Genomic DNA, 25,253 nt, shown 5'->3' with positions numbered 1-25,253 from the left:
TGTGCAAAACCCTGCACTAAGCACTTGGGAGAGTTCAGTAGAACCACAAAGGGACAAATTCCTGCCCACAGTGAGCTCACAGTCTAGAGGGAGGATTAAGTCACTTAACTTTTCTGTGCCTCAGTTAACTCAGCTGTAAATTGGGGATCAAGATTGTGAGCCCCATGTGAGACAGGGTCTGTGTCCACCCTGATGGCTCTGTATCCTCCCCCAGTGCTTAGAACAGTGCCTGGCACATAATAAGCGACTAACAAATACGATTAAAAAAAGATGTAGCTCTGATAGTATTGGTTGGCCGTGTTCCCTTAGGCTATTGTAATGGCCCCTATTGTTTGACCCTCTTTGTCTTATCACCAGTCCTCCCCCACTTGATTCAGAGATAATAATGATGGTGTTTGTTAAGCGCATATTTTGTGCCAAGAACTGTACTAAGCGCTGGAGATGGAGAGTCTGTGGAGTGGGGATGAGGGTGTGAGCCCCTTGTGGGACAGGGACTGTGTCCAACCTGATTAACTTGTATCTCCTCTAGCGCTTAGTACAGTGCCTGGCGTAGAGTAAGCTCTTTAGTGAATACCACAATCATCACTATTATTATCATTATTATATCCAGCCAGGAATAAAATATATCAGCAGCAGATTCTGTAAGTGCGGTGACGTTGTGATGGAGGCATTGGAATGGTTAATTTTTTGCAGGTAGCCATGAATGGGAAAGTTTCATTCTTCTGAGGCACAGTGGTCTGGAAACTCAAAGCCTCACACAATTTCTACTCTGAAGTTTATCTTGGAAATCAGCAAGTCTAGAAGTTTCGGGGGGGAAAAAAAATATGGATTGTCTTGATTGAGTAATTTAAAGGATTTCCTCTGAGAACCAGAAGTCTTTGGAATGTGCAGGCCATTTCTCAATCCTGTTTGGCTCCTTTGCTTTTGGGTGAGTTCCTTGAGCTTTTATCTGTCAAAGAAGCCTTATCCTTTCTCTGACTCACCTTTAGCTCTAAAGCTCTACCTGCATTGAACACAGACCTCAGCTCTTACCCTCAAAATCAGTCAATTAGTGGTATTTATTGAGCACTTACTATGTGCAGAGCACTGTACTAAGCACTTGGGCGAGCACAATGCAACAGAGTTGGTCGACTCGTTCCCTGCCCACGAGGAACTTATAGTCTACAGGAGAAACTTGCTTGGATGGATCATGTTTTCTTTGCTTATGCGATTCAAAATAATTTTGCCTTTTTACCAGAATAATATTTAATTTACACTCCCACTTCTACTGATTACTTGAATTCACTGTTTTCCCAAGCATAGGAATCACACTGAATAATTTAGAATGCTGCCTCACCTCAGATTTCCATTTCTTTATCTCTTATTATGAGTTTGGTTGGGCAGTAGTTAGAGGCAATGTGATGTTTTTCTTGCTTTCCAGGTTGCAGGTGATCAAGTTGGTCATTCTGTTTTTGGAGGTGTCTGAGTGGCATTAATAAACTAAGATAAAAACTCCTTTGAGGCTATTAGTGACCTCATTTTGATTAGAGGAAAATCACTCAGGGTAGCAAATGAAATGGACAGTAGAGAGTAGGGCCAAAATATGACTTGTAAAGCATAAATTCATTTAATTTTAATGTTTTGCTAACAGTTGCCGTACTGAAATTATCTCCTTTTTGACCATTCAAGTGTAAAACTGATTTAAATAGCAGAGTGGAGAGAATTATAGCCTCTTCAACCCTCCAAGAAATGACAAATTTGCATGCATTAAGAGCTTCATGAATCCAAACTTTGAAAGAGAGGAAGTAGCAGAGCTTTTCCTCTTTAGGCTTCACATCTTTTTTTCCCAACATGAGTGTCCAGACCTCTTAGGCTGGGACCCTACTGTTGTATAGTGTCTCTCATCGAAAGGTGCATATGCCTGTCAGGGGCAGAATTCTTGGAAACAGTTGGGCTGCCATGTATGTTTTTTTAAGATTTAAAGTGGCAGCATTGCTAACAGTAATAATAAGAAGAATTGTGGTACTTGTTAAACACTTACTTTGTGCCAGGCAGTGTTCTGAGCACCGGGGGTAGATGCAAGCTAATCGGGTTGGGCACAGTCCCTGTCTCACATAGAGCTCACAGACTTAATCTCTATTTTACAGTTGAGGGAACTGAGGCACAGAGAACTGAAGTGACTTGCCCCAGTATGCAGAGCAGACAAGTGGCGGAGCCGGGATTAGAACCCAGGTCCTTCTGACTCCCAGGCCCGTGCTCTATCCACTAGGCCATGCTGCTTCTCTTGCCGACTGTTTGCCAACTTGGGGAGGTCAAGTCACCAGGTAGACTAAAGATGTCAGTCGGGCTCAGTTTTCTACTTATTTTCAGTGTGTTTGTTCAGAATGAAGTTCTTAAATCTTGAGCATTCCCACGAAGGCTTATTCTTTTCTAGTCCTGATAGAGCCTTCTCTTAAACTGGAAGAAATGGGGACTTTTTAATGGTATTTGTTAAGGTAGATAGGAGCTGATCAGGTTGGACACAGTCCCTGTCCCACATGGGGCTCACAGTCTTAATCCCCATTTTACAGATGAGGAAACTGAGGCACAGAAAAGTGAAGTGACTTCTCCAATGTCACATGGCAGACAAGTGGCCGATCGGGATTAGAACCCAAGTCCTCTGACTCCCAGGCCCTTGCTCTGTCCATTAGGCCACACAGCTCTGACTGCAAACGCCTGATTCTATGGCTGTGAATGCACATATGTCCAAACGAAAGCTTCTCCTACCCACCTAGAGTCGTCCCTTATTCTTGCGACTCCCCGGAGGTCTTGCGGGACCGCCTCAGTTCAGGCCTACGGAATCGAGTTTTGTGGAATCCATCTGGGGACAATAATAATAATTATGGTCCCATTTCAGCGTTTTCTAGGTGCCAAGCACCGTTCTAAACCCTGGAGCAGATACAAGTTAATCAGTTCGGACACAGTCCCTGCCACACCTGGGGCTCACACTCTTAATCCCCATTTAAAAGATGAGGGAACTGAGCCCCAGAGAAGTGGAGTGGCTTGCCTAAGGTCACACAGCAGACGTGGCAGAGCCGGGATTAGAACCCAGGTCCTTCGGATTCCACGCCCATGCTGTATCCACTAAGCCATGCTGCTTCTCATGTAACATAGGTCTTTCCAGCTCACCTGGAAGAGGGCAAGGCTGAAGTTTAGGCTAAGCCTGAGGCTACTTTGGGAGTGGTGTGGACAGTTCTGGAGTTAGGGTTTGGGGTGGGCGTGGACTGAGTCCCCTTGAACTTGCCGTTTTGTCCATTGGGGTGGTGGTATTTATGCTCCAGGGCTTGGCCGTGTGACCTGCGTTACATTTGCCATGAGAATTTTATTACCGGTGTATCTTGAGTTACAACCACCCTACAGACCGTGCAACCCGGGGACATTCCCTGCTCTATTTGCTGGCCTACTCGGCATACACACGTCCTGTCCTAATGTCACACCCTCCCCTATTTTCCAGAGGTTTTGCATGCATTCATTTAATTTTAAGAGCTTCATGAGTCCAAACTTTGAAAGAGAGGAAGTAGCAGAGCTTTTCCTCTATTTAGGCCTCACATCTTTTTTCCTAACATGAGCATCCAGATCCCGCTTCCGGTCTTTTTCCCATCCCCAGAACTGGACTCCTCTGCTACCCGCTGATCTCCCTCCACCCCTGATCGCCTCGATTTTGATTTAACTTCACAGCAGAGGTGTTCCGGCCGCGCGGCCTAGTGGAAAGAGCACGGGCCTGGGAGTCAGAGGACGTGAGTTCTAATCCAGGCTCTGCTGTGCGACCTTGGGCAAGTCCCTTTACTTCTCTGGGTCTCAGTTTCCTCATCTGTAAAAGAGGGGTTAAGACTGTGAGCCCCATGGGGGGCGGGCAATCCGATTTGCTTGTATCTACGCCAACGCTTAGAACGGTGCTTGGTACAAGGTAAGCATGGAGCAAATACAACAGTTAATATGACTGCTATTCTCCCACTTGTTTAGTCTTCCCCGCTTCGTAGCCCCGCCTCTCTAGCTGCAAGAACGGTGGCGGGGGGGTAGACCGGAGTGAGATATGGGGGCCCCGTAGATCGCCTCCCCAACAGCTGCCCCTATCTTACCATGATTTAGGTCGGACCGGAGAGGTGCGTTGCGAGCAGACGGTGGCGTCACTCTTGCAGCGATAGTTGTGTCACAGTTTTTTTCCCTTTTTTCAAATTAAACACAAAGGGTGGAGGACTGGGAATAGTGGGGAAGGTGTGCAGTGCTCGGGGTGCAGGGAGGAAAAGCCACTGGGAACTGAAGGGGGAGAGGGGGCGAGGCTAGGGGGGAAGCAGACAGAAAGTGAGAGCAGTGTATTTTTACTTACCTGTTATGCTTGGCGGCTACATGGAGACCGGTTCTGGAGTGGATCCTAACGATTCGTGTGTTAGTCGGAAAAACGGCGTGGTCTAGTGGCGAGAGTATGGGTCTGGGAGTCAGAAGGACCTGGGTTCTAATGTCGACTCCACCACCTGCCTGCTCTGTGACCTTTTGAGCAAGTCTCTGTGCCTCAGTTCCTTCATCTGTAAAATGGGGATTACTACTGTGAGCCCCTCGTGAGTCCAACCCGGTTTGCTCGTGTCCACCCCAGTGCTTAGTACAGCGTCCGGCACATAGTACGCGCTTAACAAATACCATAGTTATTATTATTATCAGCCCTTGGGCACGTGTACACCGCGATACAAGCACATTTCCAGAGGAATGTAACCCGGTTGTACCTTGGAGTACACCTGGACTTGACCATTTTTAGAGCCGGCCCCTCCGAGGCTTAGCAAAAACTGCTCTGACCCTTCTACCTTCAGAGGACGGCAAAGCCCCGCTTCTGGATACTTCCCACAAAATAGTATAAACTTTCTTCTGCCCCTGAAGAAGCTTGGTTTCCATTCCCAAGCTGGGATGTGGGTTAAAATGTTTTCCCACATACATCTTATGATGAGTTCAGAGTGAAGCCTAGCCGTTTTCCCAAGTGTGAATGACTTTAGCTTCATCCTGTAGCTTTTCAGAGATTTTCACACTTCCTAATGAACTGACTTCAGTCCTGCCCCTGCCAGCACCACATCTCTAGGGATTTAAATGGAGGTGTATCGACTCATAGTATATTTCAGGAATTTGGATCGTTTTCTTTCATGCATCAAAACCCAGTGCTCGTTTTCATTTTCCTTCCCAAAATCGCAATCTAGCATTGGAGTGTCCCGACTCTCTCTCTCTCTTGAACTCTATTGTCATTAAACTTTGCTGCGAGTTTGCTGAAGCAGTAGGAGAAGCCATCTGATCAGAGAAGAATTAAATTAGATCTTTCTCTTTAGTGGCTGCGCACTTGTCATTGAATAGAGGGGTTCCCCCCGCCCCCAACACACACACACACACACACACACACACACACCCCCCCCCCGAAGTTCGCAGTAACAGAAGGGGTGTGTGTTCTCACCAAAAGTTCTTCTCAAGTGTCAGGTTTCGGGTAACACCTCCTGCCACTTTGCCACTTGTGATTTGATGGAGTGTGTCTGCTTGTAGACATTGGAATTAAAAATATTTTTTTGCCCCAAATCACACAGCTGTGCTGTGCTTGTTAGAAACTTAGAAACCGCTAAACTGTAAGCTCCTTGAAGGCAGGGGTTGGATCTACCAACTCTATTGTATTCAAGAAGCAGCATGGCCTAGTGGATAAAACACAGGCCTGGGAGTCGGAAGGTCATGGGTTCTAATCCCGGCCCTGCCACTTGTCTGCTGTGTGACCTTGGTGAGTCACTTCACTTCTCGGTACCTCAGTTACCTCATCTGTAAATGGGGACGGAAACTGTGAGCCCCACATGGGACAGGGAATGTGTCCAACCCATTTTGCTTGTAGTCACACCAGCACTTGGTAAATTGCCAGGCTTCTAGTAAGCACTTAGCAAATGTCATTGTTATTCTCTCAAGTGCTTAGCACAGTGCTCTGCACACAGTCAGCACCCAGTGATTGATCGAAACCACTGGTCAACTTTGAGTTAGAGGATTAAGGCTCCTGGGTTCTCTTTTTCTCTCTGCTTAAATCAGAAATATAATGTCATTTCTTGACTTCTAGCTTACTACTTCCAAAAGGGCTGTGATATTTGCTATTTGGGGTGCAGTACAGTCTAAATGAGTGTTATGAATATTTGAATAGGACTTTTGACCTCCTCAGATGAGATGAACCGCTGCCGTACAAGTCTTCAGTATTGCATTCAGGAGATCTTTGCTGGATATGATTGATGAAATGCATACCATGGTTTTTATGCATCCTGTTCATAAGCATCTCATGAGGCTTTATTAAGTTCAACCACATGCAAGTGAATGCACGAGAGCTTGAAAGTTCATAATAATAAAATTTTGGTATTTGTTAAGTGCTTACTATGTGCCAAGCACTCTTTTAAGTGCTGGGGTAGATACAAAGGTGTCCCACGTAGTGCTCACAGTCTTCACCCCCATTTTACAGGTGAGGTAACTGAGGCACAGAGAAGTTAAGTGACTTACCCAAGGTCACACAGCTGACAAATGGCAGAGCTGGGATTAGAACCCATGACCTCAGACTCCCAAGCCCAGGCTCTTTCCACTAAGCCACGCTGCTTCTGCAGCGGTGTCAGAGAAGCTACCCAAAGCTTACTAGTTAGACATGGCATAGAGGAGAAATTTGAAATTTTATAGATGGGTTGGAGAATTGAATGAGATGAGCATCTGATGAGGCGAGAGCTTAAAGAGTGGGGCGAAGGCCGCATAACAGGAATAAAACCATAATGGACCTCAAAGACAAGGAGTTTGTAGGCATTCTCTCCATTTCTTTAGAGCTCTCTTCAGGAAATGGAGAGAATGAAGAAGAATGTGGAAATAAAGCATTGAGCATGAGAAACCAAATCATATTTTGCAAAGATCTGTATCTTGCTATTTTGTGTGTGTGTGTGTCCGCTTGACTGCAAATGCGTTGATTGAGATTGATATCGGAAATTTGTGTGGGTTAGGTTGATTTTTTTTTCTCTGAGCAGACATGGCCTGCTTTGGCTATTTCTTTGTATTGAAAGCTCTGAAGGCATTCTTTTTAAATATATAGTGAAGTAACTGTAATGAAGAAAATAAAACCCAAACACGCACACAAAAGCCCCTTCCCCCCAACTGTCTTGGCTGTTCATATATGTTCTTTAACTGGTGGTGCTAAGAAGTTGTTGCAAAATACCATAAGTGACTCCAGGGTCACTTCAAGACACTTGGCATGTTTGGTCAAACAAAGTCTCTCTCCCACATGAGGCTTACAGTCAGAGTGGGAGGGAGAAAAGGTATTTCATCCCATTTTACCGATGAGGAAACTTGGGCACAGAGCAGTTAAGTAACTTGTCCAAGGTCACACAGGCAAATGGAGGAGTTGGAATTAGAACCCAGGTCCCCTGATTCCCAGGCCCATGCCCTTTCCATTTGACTGTGCTGTTTTCATTCCACAGTTGAATTTAGTCAAAGCTCTGTTTACTTTTGTGGAAAAAATGGCTGGTTCTAGGGCAGTCGTAATGATGGGTAATTGTGCTGTCTATCTAGATGGTGACATTTGAGGACACAGATATCCTTTCTTCGAAAATCCCCTTCAAAAGCCAGGAAATCTAGGTTAGGTATTTTTTGCAGAGAAGGGGAATATTCCATAATAATAACAGTGGTTTTTGTTAAATGCTTCGTTAAGCTATGTGCCAAGCACTGTACTAAGCATTGAGGTGGGTGCAAGAAAATCAGATTGGATACAGTGCCTGTCCCGCATGAGACTCATAGTCTCAAACCCCATTTTACAGATGAGGTAGCTAAGGCCCAGAGAAGTGAAGTGACTTGCCTAAGGCCACACAGCAGACGAGTAGCAGAGCTAAAATTAGAACCGATGCCCTTCTGCCTCCCAGGCCCATGCTCTATCGAGCTTGGATCTTTAGGCCCAGTGGCTGGATCTAAAAGGCCAAAATCAAGTAAGAATGGTGATTCAAATAGGAAATATCATCCCTACACTTGTTGGGAGATACTGACAATACCTGCCATCCTAGAGGAAGTGCAAGGAAGGCACCAGCAAATTCAGGAATAGGTGGTAAGTATCTTAGGGGCTGGTGAAAATTTGGGGAGGAATGATAGTTTCTCCAAAACCCATTAGCTTGTGTAACCGAAACTTGTAAAATCTGTGGCTTGTTTCCTTTCTGAAAGAGATCCGGAGAGTTTTATGGTCCAAGGGACAAGTCCACACATTTACTTCGGACTTTGGAAATCAGGGCGAAAAATCTAATGAGAGCCCAAGGTTAGGTTGTGTGACTTGGAATGGAGTAGGTCAATCGGTAGTATATTAAGCCCTTCAGTACCAAGCGCTTGGGAGAGTACAGTGCAACAGAGTCGAACTGAATTTCTTGATCCTTTCTCACCGTTTATGACATTTCCTCTGAAAGTAGAGGTGGGCTAACAAACCCCTTCCAGGAATTGATATTTACACCTGCCAGCCTGGAGACTTTCTCGGTTTTAGTTGTCAGATAGTTTTTGTAGACTGACCCTCTAGATTTCCAGGGGGAGAGAAGAAGGATGTCTCTCAACCCTCTTGTCATCTAAATTGAGGAAGGAGAAGCTTCCTGAAATTAGAAACCCATAGGTTCTATGGGTAAAATATAGATGCTTGGTTTTACAGCCTCAGTTTTGAGTGGGAAGGGATAATTTCATGAGGTGAATCTAATATTACTTTCATTGTTCTCTCCCAAAAGCCTTCTGTTGTGTTTTGCACACAATGGATGCTCGATAAACACTTTTGAATTTTGCTTCTGATTTCCGCTGTGGTTAAAATTTGAGCTGAGAAGATAATTTGTTGCATTCCTCTTTAAATTTGTGCCCGTTATCTGGTGAGAGCTATCCAGGGCTTCTTTTACTGTGTTGTTGTTTTTTTTTAATGTGTATGTAAGGGAGAAAGTTAAGTATGCTATCTTTGGAGTTGCTTTAGTTCTTTTCTTTGATTTGAAATTCATGATTCTTTTTTTTTTTGCTTGTTTTGAATTTTAGTTTTTTTGAAGCCTCTGAGTTTGAGCATAATAGAGATAACGCTACTTCTGCTCGTTCTTGCTTTGGGTTGCAAGAACCGTTAGGCTTTTAGGCTTTTTTGAAATCTGACAACAGGTAAAGCACATTCCAGAAGTGCCCAGGAATCCGTGAAGATTAATGCTGTTAGTGGAAGTGTGAATCAGTGGTGAAATGTCCAGGAGAGGAGAGGCAGGAGAAGCCACAAAATGGATAACCAATCCCTTAAATAATTGAGAGTAAGCTAAATAACGTATTTGTGCAAGTCCCTCATTGCTCTTTTGGGCACATCTAAATCAGGCAGGGGAGTGTAAAGGAGGAGAGACTGCCAGTGTGTTGGCAACTCGGGTGAAAAATTATGGGGGTCAAATTAGCTCAGAAGTCAACTCAATTTAATCAATCATCCAGTGGCGTTTATTGGGCACTTACTATGTGCTGAGCACTGTATTATGCACTTGGGGGAGTATGATATTATAGAATTGGCAGATATGATCCTTGGCTACAAGGACCTTACAGTCTAGTTCACCTCAAGGTTATCAACAGTCCATTTCCCTGGATTGTACTTGTGACGGAGGAAGCCCCGAGAGAAGGTCCCGTCCTTTGGGACGATCAAGGTTCTCTGGGGACTGTTATATTCGGAGAGCGGGTGCTGAGAAGGAGATCTACCATAATCTCTAGGTGGGTTATTGGATTGTCTAAGTGCTTACTTCGTTTTAAGCATTGGGCTAGTTGCAAATAAACAGTTGAAACAGGCCCTCTCCCCTGCCACCATTTAAGTGGGGGGAAGACATATTAACAGCGTTATTGCCAAAAACAAGTTACAAAAGTCAACACAGATAACTGGGTTAACAGTTGCATATGTGTGCTGTGGCAGGAGGAGAGGTGGATGGAGGCTTGTAGAGGAGGGAGTCCTTAGTTACAGATTGGGTTCCCTCAGGGCACTGTCCTCTTCAGATGCCCCGAACTCTGTCCAAAACCTGTTGCTTGTTTTATGAGTTAACTTTGACATTTCTGACTGAAGCAAAGTGCAAGTTTGGGAAACGATGGGGTGGTGAAGATATTTGCTTTCGGAAGAGGCTCGTCACGGGTTTATGGTTTTGGTATCCAGTAGCAGTTCCCACTAGTCACATCTGCTCTCGTTCCTAGGGAAGGGCACATTTTTAAGAATGGAAAAGTTTGGAGCACACCGTCTTCTTGATTCTGAATTGATGTAAGTGGAAACTCGATTTTGGAAGATGGGAAGTGAAAGACTTGGGATCGGGGCATGTTGCTTTGTGAATCGGTTGACATTTTCTGGAATAAGCTTACCAGTACAATATTTATAGGGGCTTGGTGTCAGAGAAAATATGGCAGAATTCATCATGCGTCATGAGGGGCAAATGTTACCAGCATTACTCTGAGGAATAATTTGGTTTGAAGGAATTGTCAACATGAGGGAAAAAAATGTGGTAATGTGATAAATCCTCTTTCTGTTTTGTACTAGAAGAGCCTCCTGGGAACAAACGCTGTGCAATGTTTGTTGGAAGTCTTTTGTTTTCCTTGTTGGGTACGCATGACTTTCTAACTGGGTTGGCCTTGGCACCGCTTTCTTTGTTTAGGAGCTCTCATGCCAATAATGCCCAACACCCATGCTGGGCTTTTCTATATTACCCTCCAAACCTGGTGGTCACTGCAAGCTGACATAGAGTGTTAAGTCCGGCGTTAGTCATATTTCTGAGACCTATCACTAAAAACAAGATTTGGACTTAGCATTTCACTAAACGTCATGCAGTAAGCCCAGGGAATTTAGATGTCATCAAGTGGGAATTTCTCAGTGCCCCAGGGAGAGAAACTGGGGACATTAAAAGGCCTGCCAAGGCTGAGACATTACTTCCCTGAGGCCTTGTGTTAGGAGGAGTCTCAGCTCTGGCTAAGGAGACTCAGAGATGGCCATGGAATGCTCTTGGGAAACCCACGGGCATGTTATGCCAGGTTTATCACACATGGGTACTTCTGTCATCATCTCCTTTTTGTTTCTTCTGGCAGAGAAATGTCTGCCTTGCCTAGGTCTTATTATCTTCAGTTGCCCATGGGGTCGCTCGCTGCAAGCTGTGAATGAGCCGTAGTTCAGTCACAGAGAATTTGGGATCGAGGACTTTTCTTTTTTTAAGGATATTTGTTAAGCGCTTACTATGTGCCAAACACTGTACTAAGCACCGGGGTAGATACAAGATAATCAGGTTGGACACAGTCCCCTTCCCACATGGGGCTCACAGTCTTAATCCCCTTTTTTCAGATGAGGTAATTGAGGCACAGAGAAGTTAGTGACTCACCCAAGGTCACATGGCTGACAAATGGTGTAGCTAGGATTAGAACCCAGGTCTTTCTGACTCCCAGGTCTGCGCTTTATCCTTTAGGCCAAACCTGGACAGAGAAATGGATTATAGGTCCTGTGGTTTATGCAGTTCACCTTGGACTGTCTCACCCCTGCCAGGCTTGATCTCTCTGGGGCAGTGGGTGCCACAGTCTGGCCTGCAGGCAGGGGTGCCCGACATGGCCACCAGACAACCATTTAGGGTCAATGTGACCACAGCTTAGTGCCATGGAACAGCCAGTGATAGCCAGAGAAATCACCTCAGTAGCCACTTGGCTACCCATATTCGCTCGCCATTTTCAGGATTTCTGTTGAGCCTGTCCATCACATAGATGATGGCCTATAATAATAATTTTGGTATTTAAGCCTTATGTGCCGAGCACTGTACTAAGTGCTGGGGTAGATAACAAGATAATCAGGTTGGACATAGACCCTGTTCCACTCTGGCTTCAAAGTCCAAGAAAGATGGAGAGCAGGTTTTGACTTCCCATTAGACAGATGAGGAAACTGAGAAACAGCCTCAGCCCTACTGTGGCGTGGGTTGGGTCAGACTTTGGGGGAAGTATCTCCTGCTAAATCTAGGAGCAGATCCAGTCCTGATCTCTAGCTGAATAAGGCTTGGACATGTTCCTCTTTCCCGCCATACTCCCTGACTGAACTGGCAAATATTCTCTCTTCTCTCCAACTCTCTGGGCATTTAACAGCAACAGCCAGATGTCTCCCAGATACTGATGAAAAGAATTAGAAACTTTAGTAGTGGTGTCTGTGGAATTTCCTTTTCGTTCCTTTTTCCTTTGCAAGGAAACCTGTAAAGGCAGTCCTTTATTTCTTTTAAAACAGATGCTCTTTGGGTTTCTTCCTGAAAGAGAAGTTCCCTAAAAAGAGCTAGCCCCCGGATCTGACTGTGGGTTTGTCTGCGTCTTGACCCTAACTTCCAAGAAATACTTTGGCCAACAGATTTGATCCTAAGACTGGGGAGACAGGAAATCTTTTGTTCTGATCCAGCCTTTGATCCCCTCTTCGGGTCCGTGATGATTTTCATTTAAGAAATGATTCTTTCGAAATCTTTTCCAGTAACAGCATGGCTTAGTGGAAAAAGCATCTGTTTGGGAGCCAGAGGGCCTAGGCTCTAGTCGTGGCTTTGCCACTTATCTGCTGAGTGACTAAGAAGTTGCTATCTAGTTTTCCTGGAAACTTGTTTAAAAATTAAAATGTCTTTATTATCATTACCTCAGGACAGTCGCAGAAATTCGTTGTCTTTTTAATCCACATTATTTCAGGGCTTGATTTCAGTAAGTAGGTTCTTCTGGAGAAGCAGTTTGTGATAGTAGATAGAGCACGGGCCAGAGAGTTGGAGGGCATGGGTTCTAATCCTGACTCTGCCACTTGTCAGCTGCGTGACCTTGGCAAGTCACTTCATTTCTCTGGGCCTCAATTAATAATAATAATAATAATGTTGGTATTTGTTAAGCGCTTACTATGTGCAGAACACTGTTCTAAGTGCTGGGGTAAACAGGGGAATCAGGTTGTCCCACGTGGGGCTCACAGTCTTAATCCCCATTTTACAGATGAGGGAACTGAGGCACAGAGAAGTTAAGTGACTTGCCCACAGTCACACAGCCGACAAGTGGCAGAGCTGGGATTCGAACTCATGAGCCCTGACTCCAAAGCCCATGCTCTTTCCACTGCGCCACGCTGCTTCTCAGCGTAAATTACCTCAGTGTAAATTACCTCATCCGTAAAATGGGGGTTGAGTCTGTGAGCCCCACCTGGGACAACCTTATTACCCTGTATCTACCCCAGCACTTAGAACAGTGCTCAGCACATAGTAAGTGCTTAAGTACCAAATTTATTAATTATTATTGTTTTTAAAATTGTATCTGTAGTCTTCTTTTTAAGAAGGTGTAGCTTGGGTTCACTCACTTTGGGTTTGACACTCTTGGGTGACTCAGCCCCTGTCTGCCATGAGGAGGAGGAGGGAGATGACGAGGGTGACTTGAGTTGGGGGGAAGTGTTCGTAGCTGTAAGGAGGCAGTGAAGGAGGAAAACGTCTAGGGAACTGTTGAAAGGGTGATGAGTAAAAGCCAGGGGCAACCAAGGAGGGCGGAGGCTTGAGGGTCACTGTAAACTTCAGTGTCTCCCTCTGCTGAGGTCAGTGCTGGGTCACTATAACTTCAGCGTATCCCTCTGCCGAGGTCAGCGTGTGCAGAGCGCTCAGTCCTAGTGAGTTCCGAACCATGGGCTGCTTGCTTGGGGTTGTGGGTAGGGAGGCAAGGATGCTCCCGCCTTTATTTTTATGTATTTTCATTTATTTATTTTTATATTGTCTGTCTCCACTTGTCTAGACTTTAAGCTCGTTTTGGGCAGGGAAGGGAATGTGTCTGTTTATTGTTGTATTGTACTCGCCCAGGTGCTTAGTATAGTGCTTCGCACACAGGTAAACGCTCAATAAATACGACTGATTGAGAGGATCAGAAATGGTGTTTTCAAAGAGGCATGTTATTGAAGACTATGAGCTCGCTGTGGGCAGGGAATATGTCTGTTTATTCTTATATTGTACTCTCCCAAGTGCTTAATACAGTGCTCTGCACACAGTAAGTGCTCAATAAATACGATTGAATGAATGAATGAATGAATGAATTTCCCTCATGTTCTACTTTGCTGCTGGAAGGATGTTTGTGGGATTTTGATTTTGAGACAGCAGCAAACCACCTTCACTTTTGTGAGTAGGAGGATGCGTGGTTGATTTTACTCACAATAATAATAACTGTGGTATTTTTTAAAGCACTTACCATGGACCAGGCACTGTATTAATCACTGGGGTAATCAGGTTGGACTGTATTAATCAAGGTAATCAGGTTGGACCCAATCCCTGTCCTCCATAGGACTCACAGTCTTAATCCCCATTTTACAGATGAGGGAACTGAGGCCCAGAGCAGTTCAGTGATTTGTCCAAAGACATCCAGTAGACAAGTGGCAGAACTGGGATTAGAACTCATATCCTTCTGATTCCCGAGCCCATGCTCTTTCCACTAGGACTCACAGCTTCTCTTCGGAAACACTCTGCACTCAGTAAGCGCTCAGTAAATACAATCGATTGATTGATTTGACTTGACTAGAATTTCTCCCAAGGTGAAGAGAAACAGAAGATGATGAATTATATGGGAAAACTGCTGGTTGGCCTCCTCCCACTGGGTATTGTGCTTGTAAAGATCTGTCTTTGGAAGCTCATCTCTTGGCTGTAAGCTCATTGTGGACAGGGAATGTGTCTACCGACTCTGTTGCATCATACTCTTTCAGGTGCTCAGCTCTGCACACAGTAAGTGCTCAATAAATGCCATTGACTGATTATGAATCCCTGGGGCATCTCCAGGACTTTATTCTGCTTTAATATTTAGTATTTCATTGCTCCTTTTGTTTCTGTCCTCATTCACCCCTACTTTTTGTAGTTGTCAATTGTGAGCCCCTTAAGGTTTTTTGTGACTCATCCCCCCTTCTGTATATTCTTTCTCAATGCTTTGTACAGTGCCTTGTACAAAATAAGCACTTAATACTCTTACTATTGAATATTTATTGGAATAATATGGGGATTCACTGTCATAAGATTCTGTCATATTTTGCAGTGATTAACCTACTTTGAGGATGTTAGAGGTTGTAGGAAGCAGTATGGCTTAGTGGATAGTGCCCAGGCCTGGGAGTTGGAAGGACCTGGGTTCTAATTCTGACTCCATCACATGTTTGTTTTGTGACCTTTGGGTGAGTCACTTCACTTCTGTGGGCCTCATGTGGGATGGGGACTGTGTACAATCTGATCGACTCACATCTATCCTAGTATTTAGAAAAGTGGCTGGCACGTAATAAGCACTTAACAAGTACATTATTATTATTATTAGGACAGGAGGAAGACTACAGTGTAAAGCTCATCACCTAGAATCACTGCAGTGTGGTTTCTGCTAGCCTGCTGTGTGACTTTAGACAAGTCGCTTAACTTATCTGCGCCTCATCTATATAACAGAGATTCCAATATCTAGTCTTCCTCTCTTGCTTAGATTGGAAACCCAGTGTGGATCAGGGATTATGTCTGATCCGATTGTATCTCCTTCCGCAGCTGTCAGCACAGTGCCTGGCACCTAGGAAGCGCTGAACAAAGACAACAGTTATCATTACTAGTCGTCATATTTGAGTTCTCGGTTTTATAGATTATTTTGCCCTCAGGAAAGTATTGGATAGAATCTTCCTGATGAACTAATATATAGCATATAATAAGATGAGTTTTGGGGAGAGTGAGGGTGGGCCAGATTAATTTTCCCCAACCCTGTACGAAGTTTTAGGGTGAACTCCAGAGTTTCTTTTTCTCCTCACCAACTAGGGCAGCTTTACACATTCTTCAAAAAAGCGAGCCTGTTCAGCACTCCTGCCAGTTGGGACAGAGGTAGCAAAGTCAGTGTAATTCAGTATTCTGCTGTTTCCACTTGCCAACTTGCTCAGGGTGAGTAACGATCTTTGGCAATCACTGGTAACGTTTATTGAGTACAGACTGAATCCTTGGCCCTACTTTGGTGCTGGGGAAGCCTGTAGAAGACAAGTGACTAAATTAGCTGCTGGAACTCTCCGATGAAACTCAGAGTCTCGCACAGATTGGCTTTTCTGTGAAATTCTAATCGGAGAGTAGATTGGAGAAGGCTGAAGGTGCCTAACATAGGGTCGCTAGGGGAATCTTCCTTCATAACATCTATTTCACGGCCTTTACTTCCTAGCCACCGTTTGGATGTGAAATGTAGGAGTAGCAGGAAAGGAAGCTAATCACAGAAGCAGCATGGTCTAATGGATAGAGCACGGGCCTGGAAGTCAGAATGACCTGGATTCTAATTCTGGCTCCTCACTGGCCCCTTGCTCAAGACCTCCTTCTGGCCTGGAACTCCCTCCCCATTCATATCGAAGAGACCACAACTCCCTCCCACCCCCATCTCCTCCAAGAGGCTTTTCTCGATTAAGCCCTCTTTTCCCCTATTCCCTCTCCCTTCCGTGTCACCTTTCCACTTGGATTTGTATCCTTTGTATAACCCACCTTCTGCCCCACTGCACTTATGTGCATATCTCTAATTTATTTTAATACGTATCTCCTCCTCTAGACTGTAAACTCCCTCGTGGACTGGCACTCTGTCTACCAAGTCTTGTTATACTGTATGCTGAATCCACTGATCCGAGTTCATATCTTGGTGGAACCTCACAAATATTCCACAGCACTTATGTGTATATCCGTGATTTATTTATATTAATAGCTGTCTCTCCCTCTGGACTGTAAGTTTGTTGTGGGCAGGGATTGTGTGTAACAACTCAGTTATAGCGTATGCTCCCAAGCACTTAGTAAGTGCTCAATAAATACAATTAATTGCTGTGTGACCTTGGGCAAGTCATTTAACTTCTCTGTGCCTCAGTTACCTCATCTGTAAAATGGGGATTAAAACTGTGGGCCATATATAAGACATGACCTGTGTCCAACCCAATTAACTTGTATATACCCCAGTACTTAGTACAGTGCCTGGCTCATAGCAAGCGCTTAACAAGTACCATTAAATAACATATATTAAAATAGAACAATTAACCATCTATAACATGGGAACTTGACATGCAGTTTGGATTTGCCTTGCAGAGTCCTCTAATGTATGAGATTTTTTTTTTCCCCACAAAGCCCAAATCTAACAGTAAGGAATTATATACAAGTAACTTCCGCTAAACTGGTAATTGCATATGTCCTTGGGTTCTTTTGTAGTGACCAGTTAAATCTTGCCAATTAAAAAATTTGACCCCACTGAAGGGATTTGGCAGGGACCACTGGATAGAGAGGAAGGGAGGGGGTCAGCAATTTGGAGAGATGAGATGGTTCGTTAAGATATTTTTCCCCTTAGGTTCCCCCTCTCAAAAGCTCAGTAGATTTGGCTAAAACCCGGGATCTGTTCCATTTTTGGTCCCTGGAAGAAAAAGTTTCCCATTCTTCAGTAGTGATCCTCATGAGTTGATCTTTATACTGATGTGATGAACTTGCTCAAGAGTTGGCTCTGAAAGTAGAGCTAGAAATGGCACTCACTTCCTGTCTGGCTGAAATGCCACAAATGGAAAGAAAGCTAAACAACCCCAATCATCACGCCTGAAAGTGGGCCTGCTTTGGACTGACCATAAATTTGGGCTGTTTTGTTTTGAAACCGGTGGAAGGGGATGCATTTTTCATTTTTAGCATCTTAATGTGTTAAGGATTTTCCCAAAATGTGTTTGTTTCTTTTGCTCTAAGCTTTAATTGCTCCATATAAACCTTGGCTCTTTTCAGTCTGTGAGAGTGGAAGCAATCATATTTACTGAGCGCTTATTGTGTAGAACACTGTTTTAAGTGCCTGGGAGAGTACAGTCTAACAGAGTTGGTAGACATGTTCCCTGCCCACAATGACTTTACAGTCTAGAGAGAAGCACCTGGCTTTATTTCTTTATTTAGGATCCTATTAAGAGGTAAACTATATGTGTTTATGTCACTGTTACTTATATCTGTGTGTGTGTATATATATATATATATATCATTTTATTTATTTTTAGTGATATCTGTGTATCCATATTGACTGTGGGCCCGTTGTGGATAGGGATTGTCTCTTCTTTGCTGTCCTGTACTTTCCCAAGCTCTTAGTACAGTGCTCAGCACACAGTAAGTGCTCAATAACTATGATTGGATGAATGAATATTTTTTTTTAGGAACTCTGTAGATGAATCTTTTGAATTAAGAGCAAAAGCTATGTATCAAGCCACCCATGTTTAGCAAAGAACAAATAGGAAAGCAGCATATCTTAGTGGATAGAGCACGGAGCTGGGAGTCAGAAGGACCTGGGTTCTAAGTCTAGCTCTGCCACTTGTCTGCTGTGTGACCTTGGGCAAGTCCTTTCACTTCTCTCTGCCTCACTAACCTCATCTGTAAAATGGGGATTAAGACTGTGAGTCCCATGTGGAACATGGACCGTGACCAAACTGATTAGCTTGTATCTACCCCAGCATTTAGTACAGTGCCTGACACATAGTAAGCACCTAACAAATACCGTTAAAAAATATTCGGGTCCACTGCAGGTTTGGGGAGATTTGAACGCCAAATTGATCGGTTTATTAAAACAGATGCAAGATTAAATGCTTTAGACAGTGCTGGGATTTTCATTTGGTTTCAGATTGTAGATAGTGCATCAGATAGACTTCCAGCCACATCCATACAAGAGTAAAAGTCACCAGCAGTACCATCTGAATATACACCGTTTCTCTCTCCCAGTTGCTATTTGCTATTACTGTTTGCTATTCCCAGGCCCCCATGAGGATTGTAAGACCTTGTACTAACATAATTGTAACCTTGGGGAGACAGCCCTGTTTCCTCTCTCTCTCTCTTTCTGTCTCTGTCTTTCTTTTGTCTCTGATTCTGTGCCTCTTGTGTGTGCACCATGTCTCATCAGCAGCATGGAGCTCAACCTTCAGGGTGACGTGAGGATCTCTGGGCCACTCAGATCAGGACAAGACAACATCCTGCCAAAGGACGGTGCAAATAATCATTGGAAATCAAGTGGGAGGAGAGTGATCAGTCAGATGCAGATAAAAGAAGTGATTTAGAGGAGAAGTTTCAGCTTTGTGCGATACTGATGCAATGATTTCTACCCGTGCCGTGCATCCTTTCTCCTGTGCGGACGTTTTTTAGTGACGCTTGAAGCTAGGGAGCTCGTATTAATAATGCATGGCTCCTTTTTTTTTTCCACTTTATGGTGCTCACTTCCCATCATTCCTCTTACGTGCTGAGTCAGAGAAGATTGTTACAGCAGCTGCAGTAGCTGGAAGAGTAAAGAATCTCTCTGCAATGCTCAATAACTGTCATTTATCATGCAGGATGCCCTCCCCCTTTAGAGTCTCTGGCCACGGCTCCGAATACCAATGGTTTTGGCATTTCTTTTACCCACTAGAGAAAAAGAAATCTTGGCATAATTTGGGAAAGGTTTTTTTTTTTTCTTAAATTTAGGGTGAAGTTTTGAGGCAAGAAGCAGTTTCTGATAGAGTCCCGCAGGATTGAATTAGAACCGGAAAGATCGTATTACCGGACATCTCAAGAAGTAGCACCTGTCAGTCGTTATTTTTTACCGAGTCACTGGCTTTTTGTCACTGAACTAATGTAATATGTTCAAGTTGCTGCATTCCTTGAATCCTTCGAATTTTTGCTGTCGTACAGTTGGTCCAACTGGCATCTGCCCTAGTCGTTTAATATTAGTGATAGCTCAAAGCAATTGGGTATTTTTCTTTGTAATCAGCCAGTATTACTCTGAAGCTCTGTTCTCTGGGAAATTTAATTGGGGTAAGGATACTCCAGCTTGGGGACACTCCACGTGTCTTATTAGATTTTATAATTGGAAGGCTCTGAAAAGGGCTCAGCAAGGAGTGAGGAGAGGAGGAACCCTGGAGAGTACAGAGGGTTTTTTTTCTAAGTGCTCTTTTAAAAAAACTTGGCCAGGCAAATGCACTTAGCATGCCTTCTTTTTGTGACGAGTGTTCAAAACTGCCTGGGAGAGAAATTGCTTTGTTGTTCAACAAACCTTTGCTTTAACAAGCTGGTTTTTAGTTGGGAATTTTCAGGTTCTGCTCCTGGGGTCTTATGACAGGATATTTGACTTTCCTCTGTCTTGTTGATTCCTGTCACACTGCTTTCTTCCAGACCTTCCAGACTTATCGATGCCCGGGGTTGTAACTCTGTGACCTTACCTTTCAAGGGGAGATACTGAACTCTTAAAGACTGGTCTCAGTAACATTGCTTCAGTCTATGTGATTATGGGGTTGGGAAAGACTTGTTTTCCTTCCTCCTCTCCACCCTCCCCTCCATTTGCCTAAAGCTTATGTCTGAGGAGGCTAAAAGCCCAACCTCCTACCTTGGCTGGGTCTTCCCCTTTTCAAGGCCTCCTAAAGGGTGATGTGTGAAGGTCAGGAAGAAACAAGATGGTGATCTGAAGCTGTCAGAAATTTATTGCCGAATGCTCTTATCTTCATGGAGTCCCGTTAGTAGCTGAAGCCCAAGATTATAGACCTTCTCCCCTTGCCCCCAATACCAAGTCTAGAGTGGGCAAAGCGTTATATTTCACATGATTCCAACATGCAGTATGTTATCATTCTCTCGCTTCATCGACAGCACTTCGGTCAGAAGCAGCATAGCGTAGCGGATAGAGCGTGGGCCTGGGAGTCAGAATGCCGTGGGTTCTAACCCTGGCTCTGCCCCTTGTCTGCTCTGTGACCTTGGGCGAGTCACTTCACTTCTCTGTGCCTCAGTTCCATCAACTGCAAAATGGGGATTGAGACCGAGAGCCGCAAGTAGGACAGGGACTGTATCCAACCTGATTTGTTTATAACCAATCCCAGTGCTTAATACAGTCCCTGGTACATAGTAAGTGCTTAACAAATGCTATAATAATTATTATCATTGTTATTACTATCCCCCCTCCAACTGAGGCCAACTATGTAGCTGCATCATTGTTCCATCCTGATTTCATCTTACATATGCCAGATCATGTCAGCAGGGCAGTTGAGCTGGTCCACCTCAGCCTCGATGACCCTCCCATTACATTGCTTGCCATTTCCTGACTCAAGTGGTCACCCAAATTCCAAATGAACCCTAAATGCACCCATCCCCCTCCCCATAAAATGTCCATGCCTAATGACCATATCCTAATTCCATCTGACTTCTTCCCTTCTATCACATTCTTGTTCCCTCTTTGTGCCATCTTTCTGGGCTTTTCTGTGTTTATCAGCTTTATTTCTTAATGACAAGCTGCTTTAAAATCTAATAAACTACACTCCCCCACCCCAGCTTTCCTATTTCACTTTATTCTGCCCTTGTGGGGTTCTTGCTCAGCTGAGCCAGAGACTGACCATAGGCTCGCCCCATTTGGGTGTTCGGCTAAAGTGATTATTAATAATCCTAGTCCCTCCTGCCAAAAGCTATATATTTAATCCTAACTCAAACTGAGTTTCAATCCCAGGTTAGTTCTCATATCCTTTGGCAAAGACTCCCCTTCCGCCAAGTTTCCCCCAAACCTTCTTGCTCTAGCCAATGGCCGAGGGCTCTGGATCTCCTCACAGTTTCACTGGCCGATGTTTGTTTTAGCCAATTTTGGGGAAGAATGGGAGCAGAGTTAGCATTTCCTCTCACTTTTGCTTAAAAGCCAAAGTAAAGCTTGAGCCTCCAGAGGTTTAAAAACCACATTGGGTGCTCACCTGGGAAGAAGAAAGACAGGGCGGGTTTATTTTTAAAATTCCACTCTGCTCTCCCCTTGGGTTGACAGAAAGAGGCCTTATGTCTAATAGAGGCCCAAATTATCACCCCTTAATCCGTTTTCTCCCACTCATCCTGTATGCCTGGGGATTTCTTCAGGTACAGTTTTTTAACCTTTATAGTTGCCTGGATTGTTTTTTGCTAAGGAGACAAGTTCAATTGACAGCAATTGAGTTAAGTGATTTGCTTATTCACTAATAAGATCTGGTGGATTATAGGAGATTTTTAATCAAGAGATAAGCTCGTGGCTGCATTTGAAATAGGAAACCAGTGAATAAGCCGATGGGAAGTTAGCCATCGAGTCAGGGAAGATACATTAGATGCCTCCACCAGAAAGACGCAAGTGGCACGTGTAGGAAGAGGAGGAGAGTATTTTGGGAGATCCTTGAAGAATTGATTTTCTTCCAGCTTATTTCCCAAATTCCATTAAGGAGAGGCAACCTGCCAACATGTGCAAATATGGCTTTCATCCCAACAGTCACTACCATTATTAGAACCGTGGGGCATGGCAAAGCCCCCACAACTGATATTTATCAGCTGTGCAAGAAGAGGGGGATGGAATGTTTCACTCATATCTCTGTGCGAGTTCTTGTTCAGTTTGTGAAATACTGGAGAAGTGCCCTAGCAGTTTAGATGTACCCCATGAGCATCACCTTTCTCAAGAGGAAAGGGAAAAGTGGCTAGGAAGAGCCATTAGATAATTATTATTGTTATGGTTTTTGTTCAGTACTCACTAAGCACTGGAGCAGACACAAAATAATCAGGTCGGACACAATCCCTGTTCCTCTTGGAGCTCACAGTCTGAGTAGGGATTGTCTCTATTTGTTGCCGAATTGTACTTTCCAAGCGTTTAGTACAGTGCTGTGCACACAGTAAGTGTTCAGTAAATACGATTGAATGAATGAATAAGTAGATATTGAATCCCCGTTTTCATATGGCGAAAATGAAGCTCAGAGACTTGCTCAAGGTCAAACAGCAGGCAGCTGGCAGAACTGGGATTAGAACCCAGCTCCCCTGACTCCCAGGCCCGTGCTCTTGCAGCTAGGAAAAAGACCGGGTTCTGGAAACACCTAGGTGCCCAGAAAAGTTTATCGGGATTCTGCAGTGCCATGGTGACACGACTGGTTGGGTCAGAATTGAAGATGTCATATCTGACTCTTTGCCCAATGTTCCTCATCACCGTGGAGTAGGGCAAGGCTTGCTTTTCTATCCAGCAATGGTTGAAGAGGCAACAAGAAATACAGTGCAGTTCTGATCCCCTGGGCTGCTCTTTCAACTCATCATACTCTCCCAAGCTGCTTTTTATTTGGTTTTGGTGAATGGCAACCCCCGCAACAGAGTGTTCTGGGCTCCGATTCCCCCAACGTTACCCTTTAACCCTTACCCTTTTTTTCTCTTGTTCTGAGTCCTGGAACTGAAGTTTTTCCTCGTGGGACTTTTGTCTCCTTTGTGTCTCGTGCTGCTTATATCTTCCAGTTTCCAAGACGTGTACTGGGAATCAGACTAAAGGGTCAAGTCCATGAGATGAATCAAGCTGATTACCTCCCTTACAAGATTTATAGCCCTGCACCCTGGGTTATAACCAGGAAGCCTTACCCCTGGCACTTTTCTTTTTTCTACTTCACCACTTCTGGGTAATTGAATTTTTTTTTTTTTAAGGGGCACATATGTTCCCAAGTAAGTGGAAGTGAAAAGATCATTTAGATTAAAGGAAAACTGGCATGGGGCCAGACGATATCCGTCCGGAGAAGTTTTAAGATACCTGTAGTGACAGCAGTATTGAGGAACGTGAACTGTGTTTGCTGACGGTATTACTAGTAATAATTATGGTATGAAGTCTCTAAACTGTGCTAAGCACTGGGATTGGAACAAGATAATCAGATCGGACGCCATCCTAGCCCCAAGTAGGGCTCCCAGTCTGAAGGAGGGAGAACAGGTATTTTAATCCCCATTTTACAGATGAGGAAATAGAGATTCAGAGAAATTAAGCATCTCACACGGCAGGCAAGTGGTGGAGCCAGGAGTAGAACTGGGTTCTCTTGACTCCTAATCCCAGAGTTTTTCTACTAGATCACCTTACTTCTCATATCAGTCAATCAATGGTATTTATTGAGTGCTTACTATGTAGAGAGCCCTGTACTAAGCGCTTGTATCCTGTCTTTAATTTCTGGCCTATCTGGACTGTGCTATTAAAGAAGTTATTTTCTCAGTCAGCATTTTGAAGGTCCAAAATTGTTAGTAAATCAGACTGCCTAGAACCAAGTTCTTCGTCCCCTTCTGTGGCGGCTTGTAAAGATTTCCTCCAAATAATAATAGTAATAATAATAATAGTGGTATTTACTAAGTGCTTACTGTGTGTCAAGCACTGTACTAAGCTTCAGGCAGATACGAGATAATCAGGTTGGACAGAGTCCGTATTTCACATGGGGCTCCCAGGCTCAGCAGGAAGTAGAGCAGGTATTTAATCTCTGTTCTTACAGTTGAAGAAATTGAGGCACAGGGAAGTCAAATGACTTGCCTAGGGTCACAAACCTGGCAAGGGGTGGAGCCAGGATTAGAACCCAGGTTCTCTGACTCCTAATTCGGTGTTCTCTCCACTGGTTCTTGTTGCTTCATTCCAAAGACCCCGTTCAAAGATGCAAAAGAATTTATCACCTTTAATCTCTAGGGTTGAACTAACCTGGGAGATAAAATTGCAATAAGACCGGTCTCTTGTTCTGCCACTGAACTTTGAGTTGACATAGTTTATTGATTTACCTCGAGGTTCTGATACTGCTGGTATGGATTCATTTGAGGTGGTCAGGAGGGCGTGTGTTGATCTTCCTTCGAGTTGCTGTTGCAGGAAGTAAAGCAGATGATATGTGAGAGGTGCAGCTGCATGAAATCCTGAAGCAGCATGGCATAGTGAGAAGGAGCGTAGTGTAGCAGATAGAGCACAGGCCTGGAGTCAGAAGGTCATGGGCTCTAATCCCCTCTCTGCTACTTGTCTGCTGTTTGACCTTGAGTACATTTCACTTCTCTGTGCCTCAGTTCCCTCAACTGTAAAATGGGGATTGAGACTATGTCCCCAATGTGGGACAGGGACTGGGACCAGCCCAATTTGCTGGTATCCAAACCAGCACTTAGTACAGTGCCTGGCACATAGTAAGTGCCTAACAAATCCTATAGTTTACTATTGTTATTATTATTGTTATTATTACAGAATGTCTGAAATACCAAACACAAAAGAATGAAGGTGGCCCAGGCCCACAGTGGCTTGAGACTTTTCTGAGACCTTCTTAGTCCTTAAAAGTAGTGTGATAGCATGGTCTCATCACAGGGAGAGGCTGCAGCTGGGACTAGATTCACTGTTGAAGTAAGGCAAAATGTGACACTTCCAGATTTATCCCTGGAAGACATGGGGCTGGACTTTAGTGGGCAAACATAATAATAATAATTATGGTATTTGTTAAACACCTACTCTGTGCCAAGCACTGTTCTAAGCACTGAATTGGTACAAGCTAATTAGGTTGGACATAGTCTCACAGTGTT

The 25,253-nt window shown here is 44.2% G+C and overlaps 1 protein-coding gene across 2 annotated transcripts in view; it reads left to right on the top strand.

The window, feature by feature from the left end:
• The window catches only part of B4GALT5 (beta-1,4-galactosyltransferase 5), a 72,162-nt gene that overhangs the window by 8,245 nt on the left and 38,664 nt on the right, over positions 1-25,253 (top strand). Inside the window, exon 1 of one of the 2 annotated variants that reach the window (XM_039912875.1) lies at positions 15,838-15,887. The exons of the other annotated variant lie outside the window; for it this stretch is intronic. The gene's annotated coding sequence lies outside the window, so the exon portion shown is untranslated. Of the gene's footprint in view, positions 1-15,837; positions 15,888-25,253 lie in introns of those variants that run through there. 2 annotated transcript variants of the gene reach the window in all.

This window comes from Ornithorhynchus anatinus, chromosome 8, assembly GCF_004115215.2.
Source record: "Ornithorhynchus anatinus isolate Pmale09 chromosome 8, mOrnAna1.pri.v4, whole genome shotgun sequence".
In the NCBI taxonomy this organism is placed as follows: Eukaryota; Metazoa; Chordata; class Mammalia; order Monotremata; family Ornithorhynchidae; genus Ornithorhynchus; species Ornithorhynchus anatinus.
Note: the sequence above shows the minus strand (reverse complement) of the source record. Positions and strands in the feature narration are given on the sequence as shown.